The sequence below is a fragment of the Phodopus roborovskii genome, unplaced genomic scaffold (genome assembly GCF_943737965.1).
Source record: "Phodopus roborovskii unplaced genomic scaffold, PHOROB, whole genome shotgun sequence".
NCBI lineage: Eukaryota > Metazoa > Chordata > Mammalia > Rodentia > Cricetidae > Phodopus > Phodopus roborovskii.
Genome location: NW_026126517.1, coordinates 23,684,093 through 23,707,648, shown reverse-complemented (window position 1 = coordinate 23,707,648; position 23,556 = coordinate 23,684,093). Strand labels below are relative to the sequence as shown.

The window sequence follows — 23,556 nt, the reverse complement described above, 5'->3', positions numbered from 1 at the left end:
GGCATGGTGGTGCACACCTTTAATCCCAGCAAGCCTTTAATCTCAGCAGGCAAAGGCAAGCAGATGAGTTCAGGACTGGTCTACAATGTGATTCCCAGGCCAGCTAAGACTGCACAGTGAGAACCTATCTCAAGAAAAACTTAAACAACAAGAGAGACTGGGATGCTATCTCAAGAAAAATTTAAAGGAGAGAGAGAGAGAGAGAGAGAGAGAGAGAGAGAGAGAGAGAGAGAGAGAGAGAGAGAGATGATTCTGAGGCCATAATCACAAGGCCAGTAAGGATAATGAGTCCATGAACAAAAGGCAGAGTCCAGGGAAAGAGTACCTGGGGGCAATGAAGCCTGGCTCGGACACTAGAGAAAAGACACCTGCTGTGGGGTTCTGCTGTCCTCCAGTCCCCAGGTTAAGTCCTGGAGTTTTCCCTTGGTCACAAAAAAAGAGTTAGAGATAGGGGACAAGAAAAGAGATTTGGAGCCCAGAGCTTCTCATTGTAGGAGGGAGGCAATGTCACCTTTGCTCACCACAATAGTGAAGCAGTAGAGGATGGGACAGACTGGCATCACATGTCAAGGGTGCCAGGGTACTAGGAAAATAGACAGATGGGCTCTTGGGACCAGAATCACCAGAGAGGCAAACACAGAGCACTGAATGGGATAAGTAAAACATTTGTCATGCTACCTCCAGGAAGCATCCCCTAGAGGTACCTGGCCAGGCAACCACCAACAAGCTGAACAAACCCCTGGCTTTGGACACGCTAGTGGTCACTGTACCCCACATGTCACCACTGGAAGAAAAACTAAAGACTAAGAGGAGAAACCCAAGTAACCATTTGCAATCTCCTCTCTTCCCACTCCTCTAGGGAAGAACTTGGGATCCACAGTCTCCACACTTAGCCAGAGTCCTCCTGATACACAAAGGCCTGCAGTGAAGCCAAGCATGGCTCTGTATTCTTGTAATCCTAACTCTTGGAGTGGAGGCATCAACTGCAAAGGGATTCCAAGACTAGACTTGAATACTTGTGAAAGTCTCAAACAAAAGCCTATAGTGAATGCTGCTGCTTCTTCTTCAACTACTTGGATCAGTAATTTCTTTTTGCAAAGAGCTCATCTTGAAACACCTCTGCTTGGCCCTGTCCACAGTGTATCGAAAGATGTCAGTCTTCAGGGTGTAGACATCATTACATCAGTCAATGACCAAATACCTGACAAGAAGCAGCTTGAGGAGAGAGAGGCTCATTGTTTGAGAAGATACAGTCTATCACGAAAGAGAAAGCATGGCAACAGAATGGTCCATGGCAGCAGGAACATGCGACAGGGGAAGCTCACATGTCAGTAGAACAGGAAACAGAGAGGGAACAGGAAGTAGAGACAGAAAAGGAAGTAGGGTGGGGCTATAAACCTCAAGATCCACCCTCTGGCTACCCACTTCTTGCAGGTAGGCCCCATCTTCTAATGACATCACAGTTCTCAGGGCTGGACAGAAGGCTCACCAGTTCAGAGGGTCACAGTTTGGTTCCCAGCACCTACATTAGTCAGATTACACCTGCCTATAACTCTAGCTCTCAGGAGTTTGATGCCTTCCACAGACCTCTGAGTGCAACTACACACACATTCATGTTTAGGCACACAGACACACACATAAACATAAAATAAAAACCTCTTAAAGCAGCTTCCTTTGCTGGTAATCAAGTGTTTGAACATTCAGACCACTAACAGCATTCTGGGGATGCTGAGGATGCTTTGGGACTTGGTGGAATGCTCTAACAGCATGATGTCTGCGGCAGAAACACAAGAAGGGAAGGGGAGTGGAGGGAAAGAAGAGAGGTGAGGGTGGAGGGAAAGAGAAGGGGAGGGAAGGGAAGAAAAGCAGAGGGAAAAGAGGGGGGAGGGAAGGCAAGGGAAAGGAAGGGAAGACACCATTAATTACCATGTCTGGCCAGCACATTATAGATGCCAGTGTTTATTATAGTACCACATGAGTTCCAGGGAGCCAGTCCTTCAGGGGTGACCTTTCCCTGTGTAACCACCTCCACTCTTCTGAATTTGGCATGAGCAGCTCTCTGACCCCCTAGAATGATTTGAAGATTATATGTGCAGGATTCTTGGTTTGCAGCCCATTTTTGTCTCTCTAAGAAGGTTCTCTCCTGTATCCCTTTCTTGGAATTTCATACAAACTTGGGAAGATAGAGGATAAAACATATGCATATATGGCCCCAGGGAGAGAAAGTGACAAGTCTCCCTACCCTGAAACTCCAGCCAGATTCAGGTGGCTTTCAGGAGATCCGACCTCACTGGTTTGTTAGGAAACCCCTCCTGGGGGTTTTCCTGGTCATGACCCGGGGCGGGCAATGTGAAGAGTGTTTCCCAGCTTCAGCTACCAACTCTGGAGACTCATGCAATACCTGGCCATCTCCATGTCCACATCAGGCCCAAATTTAGAAGGCAGCCATCCCTACCCCACTTCTAAAAATGCAGACAGACCCCTCCCCACTTCTAAAAATGCCCAGCCAGAACCCTCCAGGCTGCTGGTCCTTCAGGCAGGCATTCCCATAGCTCCCTGCCTGGAGCCCAGAGAGAGCTAACAAGGAAGGATGTGACAGCACAGGATTACCCACTCAGAGGGAGTAGGGATGACTGTGACTGTGTTTACTCCCAAACCTGGCCCTATTTAGTGGTCTGTGTGCATCATTAATCTTCTTCCACAATCCGTTCCCCATCTGCTCCCACTTTTTAATGAACTGCCACTTGTCGCACTCAATAAAATCAGCACTTTGCCAGTATTTCAGCAACATTGGATGGAAGGAGGGAGGCAAGCGGCAGAGGGAGCAGACATTGAGAAGGATGGAGAAGAAATCAACAGTGTCTGAGCAAGGAGACAGGGATAGAGATGTCCCCAGCGCAGGAGTCACAGCATCATCTGCTCCACTCAGAACACATGGCAACACCAGGCACTCTGGGCCTAATCGCCCCACAGCAGGGTACTAATAACCACAGGGACCTGGAGTGGCCAGTCCTGCCCTGCACAATGCTGTTTTATGAAATGATCTCCTGGTCATGAGTGGCACAGGCTGCAAATGGATGGTGTTTCCCAGCCTTGGCTACCAGCTCTGGGGACATATCCCACACTGGGCTATTACTTCCTGGTTACTGACTTGGCAGTCAACCCATTCTGAGTTGCAGGAAAAGTACCTGTGGAAGCTTTAGTCTGCCCTTCTCAATCATGAATCTATACCCAACTGTGATGAGGGCTGCATCGGGGGATCAGAAGATGGACAGGAAGGAAAACAAGGCCCTTGCTCTGCTTGGGAATCTCATTGTGGGAGGCAGGGACCATCTAGTCTAGAGACAAAGAAGAGGCTCCTAAAGGTCATACAATGAAGCATTTGGAGACTGGAGCCCAGGGCTGACACCCTGTCCTCTGAAGCCCCATCTTCTCCATACTGGGGGCTGCAATGCCATGCTTAGAGCCTCAGCTTGGCTAGTTCTAGAAAGAGGTGGGCCAGGAAGGTCTAATGGTGGCTAGAAGCAGCTTTGACCTCACAGTCCCTGGAATAGATCCAGAACCCTATGTTTCCAAATACCGAACACATCTCTGGCTTTATTTCTTAGTCTGAGCCAAGCCTTTCTGCCTCGGGAGATGAGTAATCAGTGCATTTGTGTTCAGATTTAAATGCCTGTGTTCTCTGCCCTCATCCAGTCCACCTTCTCCTTGTTAGTGCCTCAGTTTCCCTCCAGGATTCTTGCTAGCCCATCCCTGAGAAATAGGAGTCTCCAAATTCTGTATGTTTCTGCCCTCCCCCATCAGACTGTCAGACCCACCAGGCAGGGCCTTCATGGCTCCTCTTTGCAGCAATCTTCCAGCCAGCTAAAATAAAGCCCCATGGGGTGGCCAAGCAAATAAGTGAGTGGACGATGAAGTGAAGACCCAGAACCCCTAACTGTGTCACTGTCTTTGGGGACTTGGAGTCTCCTTGGCATCTCATCTTCTTGGCATTTTGGCATTTCTAAAGCTGCTTACATTATTTTCTCCATACCAAGAGCTGACTGGGCGAAGGTAGGACCCAGGCCCAGTTCCATGCCTCACCTACCAGTGTCCCTGAGGTCCCTCACTCAGTGTTCAGTCTCCAGACATATGATAGGAAGGGTGCCTCCTGCGAGGTGACCCAGCCTGGCTGACTTAACACAGCCCCAGCTGGTAGGCTCCCTTCACTTGGGACACTCTAGGCTCAGCAACCATAGATCTGCCTTCAGAGTCAGCCCACACCTGCAAAAGGCAATCTCATTTAACAAAAAGAGTCACTCGAAAGCTGTACCAAGAGGGGGTGGAAAAGAAAGTCAAAGGAATGCTTCTACTTGAAAAGCATGTGGGTGAACTGTCAAATGGTAACAGCTCCCTCCCCAAACCCAAGCCTGATGCTGCTATGTAGCAAGAGGAAGATGCAAAGTCACGGATGTACGAGAGAGGACACAGGATGGGTCTCTGCTAACTTTGTCATTGTCTTAGGCAGCAGAAAGCCGCTCAAGTCCCAGACAAACAACATCAGCAGAGTTCCATCCAAGTGGGGGGGAGCCCAGACAGTGGTCAGCAGACCTGTGTCCCTGAAGCTCACACCCCGGGGAGACTAAGAGAAAAACCATAGGCAGCTTCCCTGAAGGTTGGAAGGGGGTGATGGTGACTCATGGGTGATGGCTAGAAGATATCACTGTTCCACACAGTTAGATGAACTTAATCACCCTCCCACCTTCAATGCCCTCCACTCACCTTGAGCGACTTCTTACTTACTTCTCTATTGTTGTGTAGACTCCATGACCAAAGCAACTTATAGACAGAAGAATTGGGGACAGGCAAGGCTCACAGTTTCAGAGGATGAGTTCATGACCATCATGGCACACAGCAAGACATCAGGCATAGTGTTGGAGCAGTAGCTGATCCACAAGTTGGAGGCAAGAGAGGGGGCTGGACGAGAGAGATAAACTGGGCCTGGCATGGGCTTGTGAAACCTCAAACCCCCCGCCAGTGTTTTATTACTGTGAAATGACACCATGACCACAGCAGTTCTTATAAAAGAAAACATTTAATTGAGGATGGCTTACAGTTCAGAGATTTAGTCCATTGTAGTCATACGGGAAGCATGGTAGCATGCAGGCAGACACAGTGCTGGAGAGGTAGCTGAGAGTTCTACATCCACATCTGTAGGCAGCAGACGGGGACAGTAGCACACTGGCCAGACTTGAGCTTCTGAGACCTCAAAACCCACCTGCTAGTGACACACCTACTCCAACAAGGCCACGGTCCTAATAATGCCACTCCCTATGAGCCCATGGGGGTCATTTTTACTCAAACCACCACACCCGGTGACACACTTCCTCCAACAAAGCCATACCTCATAATCCTTCCCAAACAGTTCCACTAACTGGGAACAAATATCCAAGCATATGAGCCTATGGGGGCCATTCTCATTCAAACCACCATAGGAACAGAGGCTGAGTCCTGAATATATCTGGTGCCTCATAGTCTCTGTAACAGCAAAGATGGCTGACCCCCTCCAGGCAGTGAGCATTCATGGGGAAACATAAAGAAATAACTGAGGAATGTGACCATTGTTGTCAAAAAAAAGTAGAAGAAATTGAAACAGATTAAACATTGAACTGGAGAACTAGGCAGAACAAGAATTTAAAATAACTCTGTGGGCCAGAAATATGGTGGCTCAAAGAAAAAAATGTTTGCTGCGTCGCCTGACAACCTAAGTTTGAGCCCTAGAACTCATGTGGTGAAGGAGAGAACCAACGCCTAAAAGCTGTCTTTTGACCTTGTCCTACGCATGCTATGACATGTGCACGCACACACACACACACACACACACACACACACCAAATAAATGTGGAAAGTAGTTTTATACCAAAGATTCTCAAAGAGAAGAGGGAAAATGTCGGGGTCTAAAGTGAGACGACACAGTTATAACAAAAAGGTGCTTGGGAGTCCCGATATGCAGGAGATGACTGTTGAAAGAGAATTAGAAGATGTGTGGGCCAGCAGAAAAGAACAGACACAGCTAAAGAACAAGCAAGTGAAATAGATCAGGCTGATGCTAAGCAGTTTATGGTTATCAGCTACCAGCTGTGAGATGGCTCTGGCATGAAGGCACCTGCCACCAAGCCTGAAGACTTGATGGGACGCCAGAAGTGATTCCTACTGGTTTTTCTCTGACTCCCACATGTGGGGGCACAGTGTACACACACACACACACACACACACACACACACACACACACACTTGTAATGAAACAATGTGTTATTTTGTGTTTAGAAAACACCCTGTAAACCTTTAACTCTATCCCAAAGGAAACTATATTTAAATATCTGGCCCCATTACAGCATAGTATCAAATAGGTGAGACTGAAAAATATTCTCTTTGAGCATATCGTGATTTTTTTCAACATGTGTGTGAGGGAGAGAGAGAGATGCTGAGGATGGAACCCAAGACCTTGTACAACAACCTCAGCAAGTACTGTACCAATGAGCTATACCCAAGTTAGAAAATTCTCTTTGAGAAACCCCCAGTGTATCCTGGTAAGAAAATAAATAAACTAAGGAATAATGTGATGAAAAATAAGAGAGTAAACAAGAAAAAGTGACAGTCAAAATCAAACGTGTGTCCGAAACCACCTGTAACCAAGATTTTTACGCAACTCTAACTTGATGGAACAAGGTGGGACTGTCATGAACATGAGGAAAAGATCCCGATCTTTTCCGAGGCAAGAGAGAGATTTAAAAACCTAGTAAGAAAAATGCATAGAATTTAGAGGTCTTAATAGGCCAATCACCAGAAAAATTCCAACTAGAACGAATCACTTTTACTAGTCAGCATATGTGATGTTAGGCTACAGTAACGAGCTGCCCCGCCTCAGTGGCTTGCAACAACAATCGTTTATTTCTCATTCAGATGCTGGCTGTAAGCCATCTAAGGCAGATGTGTTTCTCTCATGCTTTTATTCCACCACCGGGTTGCAGGAGCAGGCCTAATTCAAGTCCACAGTGGAGAGGGAAGGCCATGTGACAACAGGGTGGACATTAAAGATATCTGACACCGGAGACAGGTCTTTTGGACTCACGTCCTTCAGGCCATGCCTGACATCAAATGAGGCAGAAAATACCCTCACAGGCTTGAAATGAAAACCTCATGGACACAGGAAAGGATATGTAACCCTCTCATGTGGAGAATGGAACACCTCCAGAACCAAGAAAATAAAACTTACTTTAGTCAATTAACATCATAAAGAGAGGGAGTGCAAAAAGTTATAATGCATAAAATAAGATAGCATTAAGGAGCATTAAAATAAATCAAAGCTAAAATAAAGGGAAAATGAGTGTGTCGGTACACACATATAATCCCAGGACTCAGGATCCTGAAGCAGGAAGGTAATGAGTGTGAAGCTATCCTGGCCTGCATAATGAGACACACACATACATATGTCTCAGTGTGTGTATGTGTGTGTATTTATATATATATAGAAAGAGAAAGAGAGAAATACATACTTGCTAACTTTTCTTAAAAAGAAATATCAAGCAATGTGTTTTAAAAACTCGAGAATTCTAGCTTGACAAGATGGTTTAGAACTGATGGTTCTTTCTCAATTACATGCAACGAAAAACCTAGAAATGATGCCAGCAACCACCTGAAGACAACTCTGAGCTATGTTAAGAAAACAAGGTGTTTTGTGACCGGAACTACAGGAACCTGTAACAGAACATCACATACCCAGACCCAACAGAATAGCAGGCAAGAGCAACCCCCAGCCTCGCAATGAAGAGGACCTGGTTCATTCCTCTCCCAGACCAAAGAGACATGTAGAAAACACAGCACATGTGCAGGGAAAATAGGCACATTCCCTCACCTGTCTGAGACTCCCTTTCTTCCCCCAAGAGACACCTAACAATTCAGCCTTTACCCCTTGGGCAACATAAGCAGAAGCCAACCTGACCCCAGCAGTATCAGACAAACCACATGGATCAAACAACATCAGAAAGGCCCTGAAATCAACTGTTAATGAAGATTTGGTCCAGACTCCCGTGCACTGATCACAAAACAAGTGCCACTAAAACACAAAACTCAGCTAAGACCCGAGTCCCTCAATGTGATACATAAAATGTCCAAGATGCAATTTAAAAACCACCTCTAATACCCCAAATCAAGAAAAATCAGAATGCAAATGAGGAAAGGCAATCAACAACACCCACTGAGATGAATCAGACGTTGGAATTATCTGCAGATCATTTTTTAAAAAGCTATCCTAAAAATGCTTCAATGATGGATTACAAGTTATCTTGAAACAAATGGAAAAATAGTCTTAATAAAGACTGAAGCTGTATACGTGTGTGCATATACACATACATACATACAACTTTTAAATAGACTCTGTGGTGGACATTAGAGAACTTGAAAATACAGCAATACAATTTTTTAACAGATGGATGCATTCAATCGAATAGCATCGACACCAAAGGACAACATCAGTGGGTGTGAGGACAGATAAACAGATTTTGCCCACCCAGTCAGAGCAACAGAAGAAACTGGGTTTAAAAATAATGAGAGAAAACCAATATTCACATAGTCAGAATTGTGCGGTGTGGGAAGGGAAGAGTAGTCAAAGAAATGGTAGCTGAACTCATCAGATGTGATTAAAGACACAAGCCTGCATACTCAAGACTAGCAAACTTCAAACAGGCTAAAATTTAAAATAAAATAAAATAAAAGCTATGCCCCAAGCCTGGAGTTCAATGGTTAAAGGGATTGCTGCACAGGTGTGAGAACCCAAAGTTTGGATCTCTAGAAACCCAGCTAAATTCTAGGTGGGTGCAGTGACTCACCTGCAATTTTCCAGCCTTGAAGGCTGTCCTGAAGACAGGAATCCCAGAACCAGCCAGCTAGCAAAACTAGCTTTATCGATGAGTTCTAGATTTGACTGAGAGAGCTGCCTGGGTGAATAAGGAGGAAAAACTATGGCAGGGGGATGATTCCTAACATCAACCTCAGACCTCCAACCTGCCCAGCACACAGGTGCAGAGGAACCTACACACATATTTAAGAAACATGTGTACACACATGCACATCACTCACGCACACATGAAAATGGGAAGTGGAGGTTAAAAAGCAGTTCGTATGCTCCATCCTATGTGTCTATTCTGAGGAGCAACAGGCAGATTTCTCCACTCAACTTCACCTCAAACTGCCTGCCTCCACCTCATGGAAGACTCCTCAGGCATGGACGTGAGCCTTCTTAGGCCTCAGAACTACCTTTTTGGTTGTGAGCTAAAGGCTGACAAAGATTATCACTTTAAGGTGGCCAGTGATGAAAGTGAGCACCAGTTAGGGGCAGGAACAAAAGAAGAGTTACACATCATAGAGGCAAAAACAATGAACTAGGAGGGCAGTCCAACTAAAGTAACACTGGAGACTTTGAAAATGTCTGTACAACCAACAGCACCTAGAAACCGTAGAAAGATACAGCATCAGAGGTAAAGATGAGAAGGACACAAAACTTAAGTTTGTCTGGAAAGAGATCTGTTCCTGGAGGTGGTAACAAGGGTCCACAGAAAAAAAGTAAAGCATGATAAAGATGAAGAGGGCAATAACAAAGATGATGATGACAATGAAAATGATGAAGATGATGGAGAAACTAAAGAAATCTGAACAAGATGTGTCAGCCAAAAAAAAAGCACAAAAGTAAACCAAAATGGAAAAGACTTAAAGCCATCAACACCAACATCAAAAGCCAAAAGTCCTTCAAGAAACAAAGAGAGAGAGGGAGGGAGGAAGAAAAAAGGAAAGAAGGAATGAAACTCCTAAAACACCACAAGGACCTAGCTCTTTAGAAGACATTAAGGCAAAAATGCAAGTAGGTATAGAAAAAGGTAGTTCTCGTCCCAAAGTGGAAGCCAAGTTCATTAACTGTGTGGAGAATTGCTTCCAGATGACCAACCAGTAGGCTATTCAAGATCTCTGGCAGTAGGGGAAGTCTCTTCAAGAAAATGGTTTAAACCGTTTGAAATATTCTGTCTTACTTCATTTCTGTAACAGTGGATATCTGACTGTTCTTTATATAAGGCAAAGAAAGAACTTTCTCTATTGTGTTTGATAAATGTTATCCAGGTTCCATTGCTGAGAATGGGTTGTCTAAAATACCTGTTTAGTTTTCAAGGCTGGAACTCCACCCTTTACGTGGTTTTAAGTATGTATGGAGTGTTATGACAGGACATGGTGACAGTGGTGGTCAGATGTGGAAGGGAGACAAAAACTCTGTACTTTAAGTTTAAAAAGTTATTCATATGAAGTTATGGAAGCTAGAAGAATGGGGTGCTGGGAGAACTAACACTCAACTAAACATTCTTTATGGAACAACAGTATGGAGAAATAGGGACACGCCCACTGATAGATCCCAGACCACACTGAGAGGGCTTCAGAGAGATGATCAAAGAACCCTGGGTGATAGGGGAGGAAGCCAAAGAGATAGAAAGTTCAGGAATGCTGAAACAGAAGCCAATCCTTTCCATTTGCATGATAAATTGTACTTTGTGCTTAAAGAAAAACCTCCAGCAACATACTCAAGTTCCCCAAAATGCAGGATTCATCAGGCAGCTAATACCACTTTCCAGAAGATTCCCCAACTCCCTTCATGGGGCCAGTATCATCCTGACAATGAGATTAAACAAGGATGAGGCAGCTTGGAAAGGGGAAGCTTCGGGACACCATGTCTCATGAACTTAGCTTAAAAAAAATTATAAAAGAGCCAACTGAATTCAACAATGTATACAAAGAATCATAGTGACCAATTGAGATTTGTTCTATTTAAAGCTAACTAGTTCAAGATCTAAAAATCAACTAGTGTAGTCTACGGTGTTAATTAAGGAAGAAAAATCTTTGGGGTTGAGAATGTACATCAGTTAATAGGGTGCTTGCCCAAGATACACCATTTGCAAGAAGCTACCATTGGAGATAGCGTCTCAGTTAGGGACATGTACCTACACACCCTCTGCTATATAACAAGCCTGGGCTACATGAAACACTGGCTCAAAAGCAAAAAAATCAAAATACAAAGAGAAATAATGATAGAAATCTTGATCTTGCCAATGAATGTTGAAAAACATTTTATAAAACATAACAACCCAACACTCACTATAGAAGGGAATCACTCAACTCTACAATAACCCTACACACACACACACACACACACACACACAAATCATACTTGAGAGGGATGACTGAATCCCTAAGAGCAGGGACAAGACACAAATGTCCACTATCACCACACTTAAAATAATACCAGAAGTCCCAGCTATTACACAGGCAAGAGAAATAGACAAAAGACACATGCATTTAAATAGGAGAAATAAAACTGCTGTCTTTATTTACAAACAGCATGATTATTTTTTTTAGAAAATCCCATGAATGCACAGAAAATTTTCTACAATGAGTTCATCAAAAGCTTCCATGAGAGCAAACATATAAAAGTATATTTTATATACTTGTTTACAAACATGCAGAAAGAAACATTTATAATAACACATTGCCATTTAAAACCATGCAAAAGAAAATAATAATGTACTTATAGGTATATTTATTAAGATATGCATAGGATCTGTTTGCTAAGGATCATAAAATAAGTCAAAAAAAAGCTAAGTAAGCAGAGGTACTTACTGTGCTCCTGGCAGCCAGGTCCAGCAGAACAAGGACGCCATTTTTCCCACAACTGGCCTAAAAGCTTAATGCATATCCAATAAGAATGCCATCAAGGCTTTTATAGATATAAGTACATCAACCAGGTCACCAGAGCAGCAGAACCAACACAGTCTCTGGCAGCAGTGAGACTGGTAAGGAACTGCCTTGCATGGTTTCAAGGAATGAGACGCCTGAGTATTGGCAGCCAGCAAGCTAGAGACCCAGTGCAGCCCTTGTCCTACTCCAGGGCCCAGAAAAGCACACCAGTGTTGTAAATTCCTGGCCAAGGGCAAAGGCCTGAGATCCAGGAGGGCTGTAAGACAGGGTGTGGGAGTTCCCAGCACCCACGCAGCAGCTCACAGCTGCCTGAAACTCCAGTTCCAGGAGATCTCATGTCCTCTTCTTGCCCCTACAGCAGATGCATGCATGAAGTGCACACAAACTCACACAGTCATGCAAGTACACCTGTACACACACACATACACACACACACACTTTAAACAAGAGGTCTTCAGGCTTGGCCAGGTGTTAGGGATGGTGGAAGAGAGAAGATGGATGTGGATGTGGTTGCAAAAGAGCAACATGAATCCTTGTGCCCATGGAAGTGTTTAGAGTCTTCACTGTGGTGCTGGACACACAGACACACACACACACACACACACCCATACATGCATGAGCCTAAGGAAGAAAGGAAGAAACGAGGAAGAAATGAGGAAATCTGAGTAGATAATGGATTTGGTATATTGTATCAATGTCAATATCTCAATTATGTTATTACATTAGAGCTTTGCCAAATGTTCCCATTAGGGGAAACTCATTAAGTTGTACAAGGGATCTCTCCATATTGTTTATTTTAATGCATGGAAATCTATAACTATGTCAATAACCTTTTCAATGAAAATATAATCTATAAAAAAGTTGAAAACTAAGAGGACAGTATGGCACAGATGGAAAATTTGTCAATGCTTTTCGTTCTTCTGTTTTCCCATAGAAAATGATTTTCAACTGGATACATGGCTTCTGGGCATAACAAGTACATCTCCTACCAGGCATAACCTACGACTAAGTCATAGTGGGATACATGTAGCATTCAATTTCCAGAACGTGTTCTTAAAAGAAACAAGGACTACCCTCCCTTCTTTCCCTTTGTACCCCTTTCTTCTAAACTGTGAATATGAGAGACATCATAGCCAAGGGATTGTGGAAGGCTCCTGGCTCCCTAAGGACTCTGCTTGGCTTCCATGACCTCTCATATGCCTTTGCCTTATTCCAAAGAAACAAATGTCTGCCACATTGAAGGCACACCAATCCCAGGCTTCTCGGGACATTTAAAGAAATAATGTCATCTTACATGGGATGCTAGCATCTAGGTTCTGTGACAAGATAATCTGAACCAAATGGTCAAAGGTGAAAGATAACATGTGTGAAATTAAACCACAGTTTCATTTTCAAACCAAGCAGAATTCTAGGCCAAAAAGCAAAAGACAAAGAATGGAGGAATCCGCAGCTTCGAAGAACAATTATGTCCACCTCTTTTACATCACTGACCAACTACCTGACAACAACAACCTAGAAGACAATGGGTTTACTCTGGCTCATGGTTGGGGGTAACTGTAGTCCACAGAAGTGAGGAAAGCATTCACTCCTGATAGCAGAAGCATGAGGTTCTCGTCATATCAGAACAAGAAGCAGAGACCGGCCAGACCCAAAGGTCAAGCTATGACCTTCAAAGGCCCACCTCCAGCAACCTACCTCTGCCAGCCAGGCCCCACCTCCCAAGGGTTCCACAGCCCGACACAACAGTGCTGCTAGCTTGGATGCATGTTCTTACAACATCAGGCTACGTGGCATATTTCATATTCATGAACAGCAAGACACAGCATCAGGAATATGTGTGAGTTTAACAATACAGCCTCAAAGATTACTAAGCAGGCTGGGCATGGTGGCACACACCCAGTACTGGGGAAGCAGAGGCAACGGCAACTGATCTCTATGAATTCAAGACCAACCTGATCTATACACAGTGAGTTCTAGGCCAGCCCTGGCTACATCGTGAGACCTTATCTCATAAAACAGACAAACAAACAAAGATTATAAAGCAATAGCTGATGGTACTGTGGAGGAAAGAAACAGGAAAGTGTAGTTTGGGAATTCAACACGCCCCTCTCAGAAACAGATCAAAAAGATAAAACTGAGCAAAGACAGATCTGAGTAACAGTTGATAATTTTTGACTGAATCACTTTACATCATCCCAGCTGTGGGCAGTATAGGTTACTCTTTAGCTCACCTAGAACACTGAAACAAATTCCTTCTGAAATTACTTACACATGATGATTATTTAACCATCCCTAAAGCTGTAATAAAAATAAGAATCTATAACAAAAAGACAGGGTCTTATTAATACTAAAGTCATAGAAACCTAGAGACCACGTTTACTTAATAACACTTGTGTCAAAGAAGCAAGTATCAAGAGAACTGCAAAATACTTAGAACTGAATGACAATAAAAATACCACATGTCAAAAACCTTAGGGACACAGCCAACACAACACTTTCGGAAAACGAATGCCTTTAGCTATATTTGTCAAAAAAAAAGATGGAAAAATAGACTAAGCATTTTACTTAATAATTTGGAAAATAATTCTAAAGCAAGGAATGATAAAATGCAACAATGTGGTATTCAATAAAATCAAGAATAAAAAACTGGGAAGACAGCCCGATTGGTATAGTGCTTGCTGTGCAAGCATAAGGACCTAAGTCCCATTCTCAGAAGCCGTGTGTGTGTGTGTGTGTGTGTGTGTGTGTGTGTGTGTGTGTATCCAAGCATGGTAGAAAACACATAAGGTTGACTTCTGCATATGCACATGCCCACATTTATATCGGAGCACACATATACACACACTCACACACACTCATACACACACACACACACACACACACATACACAACGCATGCACAAATGAAGATGCACTCTTTGCCATTAATAATAAACTCATTGATCCAGTCACTGTCATTAATGGCTACTAAAATCACTGATGTCCAACCAAACATTGTCACCGAGACCTCTTGAAGTGAACACACAATCCACTGATGAGGTAGCCATGGTGAAAAGTGTTCATCTGTGTTGATTTCTGTCAATCTGTGCAGATGGGATGGACTCATGCACTGTGTTTGAGCAAGCCTGTAGCCTCTCACAAATTTGCAAGAAATTTGCACCTCTGACTCAGTTAAAGTTTCTCAAATTTCTTGCAGATAATTTTTATGAAATTAAAAGGTAGACTCCAAAATTAATATATAGAAAAATGGAGTTTTAAAGTCTACAAAAATCTAAATTTAGTTTTTAAAAAAAAGGAACGGTGTATGTTGGTTTGCCATATCAGGTATTAGGGTGTACTTTAGAACTATAGAATTAGAACTATAGAATTCCATTCACTAACTTAAGAACAGACATGCTGGGCTGGATAACTCAGTGGTTAAGAGCACTGGCTGCTCTTCCAGAGGACCCGGGTTCAATTCCCAGCACCCACATGGTGGCTCATAACCATCTGTGACTCCAATTCCAGGATATCCAGCACCCTCTTCTGACCTCTGCAGGCATTATGTATGCACATGGTGCACAGACACACATTGCAGGCAAAATATCATACATGTAAATTAATGACATGATAACTTTTAAAAGCACAGACATATCAACCTAATGGAATGGTGCTGAGAATACATATAAAGATCTATGTACACATAAAAACACAATACATGATAAAGATGGCACCTGAATCAGTAGTAAATGGATTACATATTTAGTTATGATCCATGCACATGGAATAACAATCTACCTCATACAAAGAGGAATTAATTCCAAAGCTTGGCATAGAAGCACACGCCTGCAAATCCAGCTCACTAGAAACAGAGAAAGACAGACTGCTACACACTCAAGGCCAGCCTTGGCTATATAGTGAGACCTTGTCTCAAAAACAAAACCAAAAATGAAATGAAATGAAATGAAAGGTGAATTTAAGGTAGATTAAAGGCCTTGAGTTGAAAGGTACAATAACAGGGCCCAACAGGGTGACAATGAATAAAGCTCTGATCTTGGGAAGGGAGGGACATCATGAACAAAACCTGAATAACAGGCTGAAAACAAGGCGATTGCTATGTCTGTTCCAGATTTAAAGGTTTCTATTAATTGAAAGAATGCTGTGTTGGTTTCCTAAGGCAGATATAAGAAAATACCATAAGCTTGGCTGACTTAAAACAACAGAAGTTAGCTAGATGCTATAGCCTCAAGCTCACAGAGATGCACCTGCCTCTGAATCCCAAGGTCAACACAGTTCAACACAGAAGAATGCATGATTTCATTCTCTGCCTCCATCCCTGTGGCCTTCTTAGAGGTATATCTCTCTGTCCTCTCTTCTTAGAAAGGCACCAATGATTGGATTTAGGGCCCCACCCCACTCCATTCTGGCATTCCTAACTAGTCACATCTGTAGATCATGTTCCCAAATAAGGTCGTTCTGAGTTTCCAAGTCAATGTGAATTCTTGGGAATAGTACTCACCTCATTATACCCAGTCCCCTAGCCCTTCAAAATCTATATCCTTCCTGCTTATGGAGTTCGTTCACTCCATCCCAACATTCACAAATGTCAAATTCTGAATCTGAAACATCTGAGTGAATTTCCATCATCAGTTTGAAGGGATTAAGAAGTGCCTGGTAAAGGAAACTTCATGGTAAATCTGTAACAGTGTTTCCATAGACCATTAGGGTTCTCTGTCCTGATAAATGGGTTCATCCCCTGATGGATCAACAAACTGGTAACATTAGAGGAAGGGTGCAAAGTCCAAGTTGGGGCCCAGCTGAAGGAAGTAGTTTGTGATAAAGGCCTGTTTTCTGGATCACGGCAGAAGAGGGGAGGATTCCAAAGTCACTCATGACACTCATGAAGACTCGACCTCACTCTCTGACCATGTCCCAAAGGTACACTTCCTAAAATAGTGCCTTGGAGGCTACAATATCAATGTACATTCTGTCTCTAGTGGTGAGACAGAGGAGAACAAGGATACAAACACCAGATACTTGTCATGAAACTATACATGCAAAGTTCCTGAGTCAACATTCCAGATGCTCCAGAATCTAGTCTGTATACTTAGGGACTTGGTTGTATGGTGCCCAGCCTTAGTTTCTCCAATAGCACCCTGCCACTTTCAGAGGTCTCTCTCCCTCAGCATGATTAACCGCTCCGTGACAGGGTGCTGATAGGCATGTTCTTGTGTGCACATCATCACAGCTGTTGAGAGTTCCAGAGTGTAAGGGCCACACCATGTCTGAGGCTAACAACCCGCCCCTTCCTCAGTTCTTCACTCCCATTCCCACCCACAGCCATTCTTCCCTTTCCCGATCTGACAGATCATTTGGCAATCACTTATTCTCAACACTTTGACCCATTGTACATCTCTGCAAAACCACCACCTACACACACACACACACACACACACACACACACACACACACACACACACACAAATAGCTTCTCTGGCCTGAGCTGACAGCACGCTGATCTGGAGAGAAGAACATCAATATTTTAAAGGGGTTTGTGAGTTGGGAGGGGGATGTTGCTTTTAGAGAGAGCATCTCATCCTGCCAAGGTTGACCTTGAACTATTGATGCCCCTGCCTCTGCCCGCTAAGCACTGATCCCAGTGAGGATCATCACTCTCACCTTAAGGTTCTTCTCCTTTGTGAACACTGTCCTCCTATCCTACCTGTCTTGTTTGGGGTTTCTGTTGCTGCAACAAGACACCATGACCAAGAAGCAAGCTGGGGAGGAAAGGGTTTATTAGGCATTGCTGTTCATCACAAACTCAAAACTGGATAGGATCCTGGAAGCGGGAGCTGATGCAGAGGCCGTGTAGAGGTGCTGCTCACTGGCTTGCCTCCACTGCCCTACTCAGCCTGCCTTCTTATAGACCCCAGGACCACCTGCTGAGGAATGGCACCACCCACCATGGGCTGGGCCCTCCCTCATTGATCACTGAACCTGGTTCTCGTGGAAGATTTCCTCAACTGAGGCTCCTTCCTCTGATGACTCTAGCTTGTGTCAAGTCGGTACACGAAACCAGCCAGTGCACTGTCTTGATGCGTACCTCCCCTTGCTGACTGAATTGGTTAAATATTTGTAAAACCTAGAACTTAGTAGGCCCTAGCTAAATGTGCTTCCTTTGCAAGTGCACACTTACTAACTCCCCAGGCCTGCAGACTCCTGGCAGATGTGGTGTCCCACCCCTCCCCAGCCACAAATGTCCAATGCACAGACAGCTCTGTAAGTGCCTTCTGGGGTGGGGGGAGCTTGCAGAATGGGAGAGAAAGAGAGGGGGCAAAGGACCTGGGAGGTACTTCAACCCCGAGGCTGGCAGAAGCCTGCCACATCCTTCTTATCCAGTTGTAAAGAGCCTGTGTTCATTATTTTAACAGTGATTCGTGATCAAACGATTTGGTGTTAATGTGGATCTAATGTATAAATCCATACGGGTCCCACAGTCATTTAGCATTAATTAAATGAGGTCATTATATAAGGCTGGGATTCCACTGGGTTTATTGCGCTTAGCAAGTAATGACAAGAACCACTCGACCACTTTGCTTTTTCTTTCTGTTTCTGTCCTGCCCCCTTGTTCTCTGGAGGGCTGGAGTGAAGCAGGCTCGCAGCTAGCTCAGATTGGAGATCCGACCATAAGGAGAAGGCTAGCTGGGGTGCAGAGGGGTAACTGGGGTGTGGGGGGATAGTATGTGCCAGGACTAGCTGGGGTCACAGGGATGATTGTCAGGAGGGGGGGAGGCCAGTGGAGCCCAGCCTCACCCTCTAGGAACTGACACTTGCTAAGGAAGAAATCAGGTCTGTAAGTGACAGAGTGCCAGCTTAGGAGCCCAGAGAACAGAATTCTAACTGTGCAACTATGGGTAAAATATGACTCCTCTCTGTTCTCTTCAGTTAATTGAGGAGCTTGGACAAGACAGCCTTATCTTCTCTACCTAGAATGCATCTCCTCTGCATTTTTCAGACCTTAATTCACACACCAACTCCTCCAATCCAGAACGGATCACCCTCTGTGACCCACACCCATCACCTTGGAGCATCTGTTCTGCGTGCTTTTCTGCGTGAATTTACCTGCATGTGCATTTATTCTTTTGCTGCGTGTTGTTTCCACCCCCTCTTCCCTGTGATCCCCACCACCCCGCCCAGTCTGAGGGCTTCAGCCATCCAATCCCTCACTTTAATATCAGCTCCCAAACAGCATCTAGCAATGGAAGGGGCTCGCAGATAATTTCCCCATCCACTGAATCACTATCTATGGCTGAAACCCCTTCCATGACGCCACTTGTGCCCAGAAAGCAAAAGCCACGTGTGGAACAGGTAGAAAGGAGCTCGTGGGCTAAGTGCTAAGGGACAGCAGAAAGCAGGCAGCTGGAGAAGAAGGGGTGGGTGCAGCCTGGGGAAGCCACCACACTGGAGAGCTCAGAGCCTCAGCAGCTGCTGCATCGTCATCAGGCTTCTGGCCAAGACCATTTGGTGAAGCTGTATTAATAATCACAATGCAAGATTTCCTTGCAACAGGAACAAGATCCTTCCAAGGCACTGCCATGCACACGCCACTCCACTTCATTCTCCTGCCATCCCCTTGGCACAGGGACGGAGAAATATCTTCTGCTGTTTAGACACAAAGAACTGATAGCACTAATTGTTCATTTGTAGAGGGCTTCCCAGTTCCCACAGCAAGCTTTCTGTGCAGAAAAGAAAGAAGAGTTGGCTCCAGTGGCTTGTCCCTGTCACTTCCCCAGCAGGAGGCCTAACAACCTCAAACTGGAATTCTCCCCCCCCCTCAGTCCAATGGCCTGTTTCCCAGATGAAGAAACTGAGGCAGAGAGCATATATGGTTGGTGATGACATAAGCACACACGTACATACATACTCATGGATATTAATGCATATGCTCACATGTATATACACACACAGATACATACACATATACTCACACATGTATACACACAGATGCATGCACCTGTATTCAGAAGGACCTAAGCTATTTATAGCATCACACTGAGATCTAGTAAGAACGAGGAGGGGACAACTCCTTTCCAGACTGAGCATCAAGGGGAATTGCCTTGAAGGATGATTGGGGACTCCTAGCATTCAAAGCTGGAAACAAAGCTGGAGAAGTTTCCAGTCTCTGCATGTTTGGTCTGGGTTCCCTGTTTCAAGCTCTCTCTTTTATTGCCATAATTTCCAACAGTATCGCATGTCCCCACACATGGAACAGGCCCTCAGTGGAATCCTGAGGCAGGATCAGGCAGGAACCAGGGAACCTAGGCAGCTAGTATGTTTCAAGTGGCCTCTATGACAAGGACAGTAGCAGAGAAAGGGACTAAGGCAAACTGAAGAGCATATACTCTGCAACATGGGGGTTTACTGTAGCCAGTAGCTACCATGTGAGCATGCGCACTGAGTTATCAGCACTTACCATTGTTTGATAAAAGGCCAGACATGTGGCTCTCTGTTGGAAATTCTAGAACTTTAAATGCTGGCATTTAAATGTAAAGCACTGCGTGGGCCAAACAAAATGTGTCTTGCAGAGAATTTCTTTGTTTTAACAGCTTTATCGAGGTATAATTGATATGCAAAAAAACTACACAAATTTAACGGTACAGTCGGATGAGCTTGGCCATATGCGAACACCCGTGAGACCATCCTAAAATGAGATCTACACACACAGTGCTCCTGCATCCCTTTGTTTATGCTGTGTGTGCGCGTGCGCGCGCGCACGCGTGTGTGTGATAAGAACACTCAAATGACAGCTGCCCTCTGACAAAGTTTGCAGTGCCCACTGTTAGCATTCAGAACTGTTGAACAACAATCCCCAGAACTTATTCAAAACCTGTGTTCTCACTGAGTGAGAGACAGCCCATCATTCCCTCCCTCTCCCTCAACCCCTGGCAATTTGCTCCAAACCCTGATGCTACCAAGTGTACTCTTGGATTCTGTTAGCTTGACTATTTTAGATACCTCATGTAAAGCAGGAATGTGGAAGGCTAGCCTGGCATGTGTGAGGTTCTGGGTTCTATCCCCAGTCACATGCACATGTGAGTGTGTATATGCATGCATGTGTGCACACACACGTACACACACATAAACACACTAACTCATGAAATCATGCAGTCAGTCCTTGTCTTGGAACTGACTTACTTAATTTAGCCTAATGTCTTCCAGGTTCGCTCCCATTTTCGCAACTGACAGGACCTCCTTTTTTTCTTTTAAGGCTGAATAATACTCCATTGTCTGCACCACACTTTCCCCATCTTAGAGTAAGTTTCTATCTGTGATCCAACAATTTCACATTTTTAATTAAGCAAATAAACTGTTTGGTCCCCCATTATGAAGATGTACTAGCCCAAAACAACTGGGATCATAAGCAGTAGATAACCTTGAACTTCTAGCACCCCCGCTCCCCAGTTCTTAAGCCATCAGCCCTGGGAACAGGTCCATGAGCAAAGTGGTGCAATTGGCCTCAGACGGTCTAGGGACACCATGCAGGCATAGCTTTATGTTCCAAATCTACACATTCCATTCGGTTTTGACCATGCCCCAGGAGTCAGAGTTGGTGTCCCATTGAGACTGGAAAATGTCCCCAGAGGAGGCTGAGACACCCCTCCAGGCACCTCCTCACCCACAGCCTAAAAAGAGCCCCACCCGTTCCCACCACCCCATCTTCAAGCTGCTTAAAAGGCAGCATGGTGGCACAAGCCAGCTGTCACTTAGGCACTTACGGGCAGAACCGCGGAAAAACCAAACCACTGTTATTACATTTAATAACCAGTTTCTACCTCATCAACTCATTGGCGTTTGACAGGCGCTGTTAGGGTGCCAGCGCCTTTGGCCTAACAAGTCAACACTGGTTGGGGGGGGGGATGACTACAGTGGTGCTGACACCAACCTCCCATGAGTTAGCCCTGTCTTTCCTGCCCACTGTAGAGGACACCCACCCCAGGGCAGCCAAGGCTGGCATGCCCTTTGCCCCACACGCTCAGAAACTGGACAGCAGCACCAAGGCAGCCAGGGCATGGAGCAAGGGGGAGGGGCCGGGAGCTACAGCATGTAAACAGAAGACAGCAGCCAGTCCTACAGCCGAGGCCTGACAGGTGCAGCCCAGGGCTGGGACACCTGCTTGGATCCCAGCTCTACAGTGTGGCCTCCAGTGAGATGTTCCATCTCCCCCAACCCCAGTTCCCTCATTAAGAACTCACACCTCACTGTGGTGTGTGCGTAAGGCGGGGCACACCAGCCACACCCAAAAGCAGCACTGTGACGAAGTGCTTGCCTTGAAGGCACAAAGCCCTGGTTCCATGCCCACCGTGGCATAGACCATAATCCCAGCACACCTATCACCCTGGCAGTTGTAGGGAGACCAAGAGTTCAAGGTCATCTTTGGTTACAAGGGGAGTTCAAGGCCAGCTTAGATTACTTGAGACTGTCCGAAAGAAAAGGTATTACTGAAGGCAAAAGTACAGATGGTAAGAGCCCAGGAGGGCATGAGCCAGAGGGTGCTGGGAAATAGAAACTAAGAAATACTTCTCACTGGTCTAGTACACTGAGGTGGGGTCAGAGCCATCACGAAAAGAGCAATAATCAACCCTAACATTATCCTTACTGCTCTCTCTTTAGAGATGGGAAAACTCAGACAGGTTCAGTAACTTGCCCAAGGTAACCCAGCAAGCAGGTGGCAGAACTAGACAGGCAGGCAGGCAGTGGGAATGGAGCCAGAGATCCTAGCTACCTCTGTCCCTTCTGCCTCTGTTCTTCCCCCACGGGATTAGCAAGGGTTTCTGGTCCTGCCCCTACCCTGCTCTGCTCAGAAACAACAAATAACCCTGGAGGTTTAGAAAGCAATGCAGGAACTCCAATCTGGGCTGGATGCTGTCAGTGTGCAGTGATCTATCTACCTGTGGCTCTGGATGGTGGCCACAAGAACCACACGTTCAATGGAACCAGGCCAAAGCCAAAGCTCCCACCGCCCAGAGCTTTGAACAACAAAAGGCAAACCCTCACGGGACCAGGCCCAGACACCTGCCTACCTGCAAGCCGCGGGTCCTGCCGACCTCTGCAGTGCCGCCTTGAAGCGGTGCAGTGCTGCCATCTATTGGTCACTAGCTGAACTGCTTCGCCAGCCGCCGGGTAGGGCTAACCCTGCCCCAGCGCCTGTCTCAGGAAGTGCCTTGCTGCCCACCTGCTGCCCGGTACACCTGTCCCGCGAGGCCCACCCAGAGGGACAGCCACACCACAGAGAGCTGCCCAACACACCAGACCCGCCCAGGCATCCACAGAGATCCCTTTGTCTTTGGAGATGATGCAGCCCCAAAGCCTCCAGGTTCTGAAGTTCCCTGGGTGGGCAGTGCAGGGAAGCACGAGACAGGGAAGGGAGGAGAGTGAGCGTTTCAGGGACCTTGAGAAGGCTCAGGCACAAGCTGCCCTGAAAAGTGGATTTGGGAGTGATGATTGTGATTTCGTGTGTGTGTGTGTGTGTGTGTGTGTGTGTGTGTGTGTGTGTGTGTGTGTGTGTTCACATGTTCCTACAGTCCAGAGCTCAACTGCGAAGTCTTCCTCAATCACTCTCCACTTTGCTTTTCTGAGACATGGTCTGTCATTGAATCTGGAGTCTGTGTGTCTGGCTACACTGGCTACCCAGGGAGTCCCAGCGATCCTCCCGTCCCCACCAACTCAGTGCTGAGATCTGAACCCAGGTCCTCATGTTTGCACTGTGAGCACTCTGCTGACTGCGGCCTCCCAACATCTTCTACCT

General features: G+C 45.4%; 1 protein-coding gene and 1 pseudogene across 1 annotated transcript in view; both read left to right on the top strand.

Annotated features, from left to right (window-relative positions):
* Tagln (transgelin) overlaps window positions 1-23,556 on the top strand; it is a 911,813-nt gene that overhangs the window by 428,092 nt on the left and 460,165 nt on the right. The window lies entirely within an intron of this gene.
* The window catches only part of LOC127231406 (nucleophosmin-like), a 68,552-nt pseudogene continuing 54,239 nt past the window's right edge, over window positions 9,244-23,556 (top strand).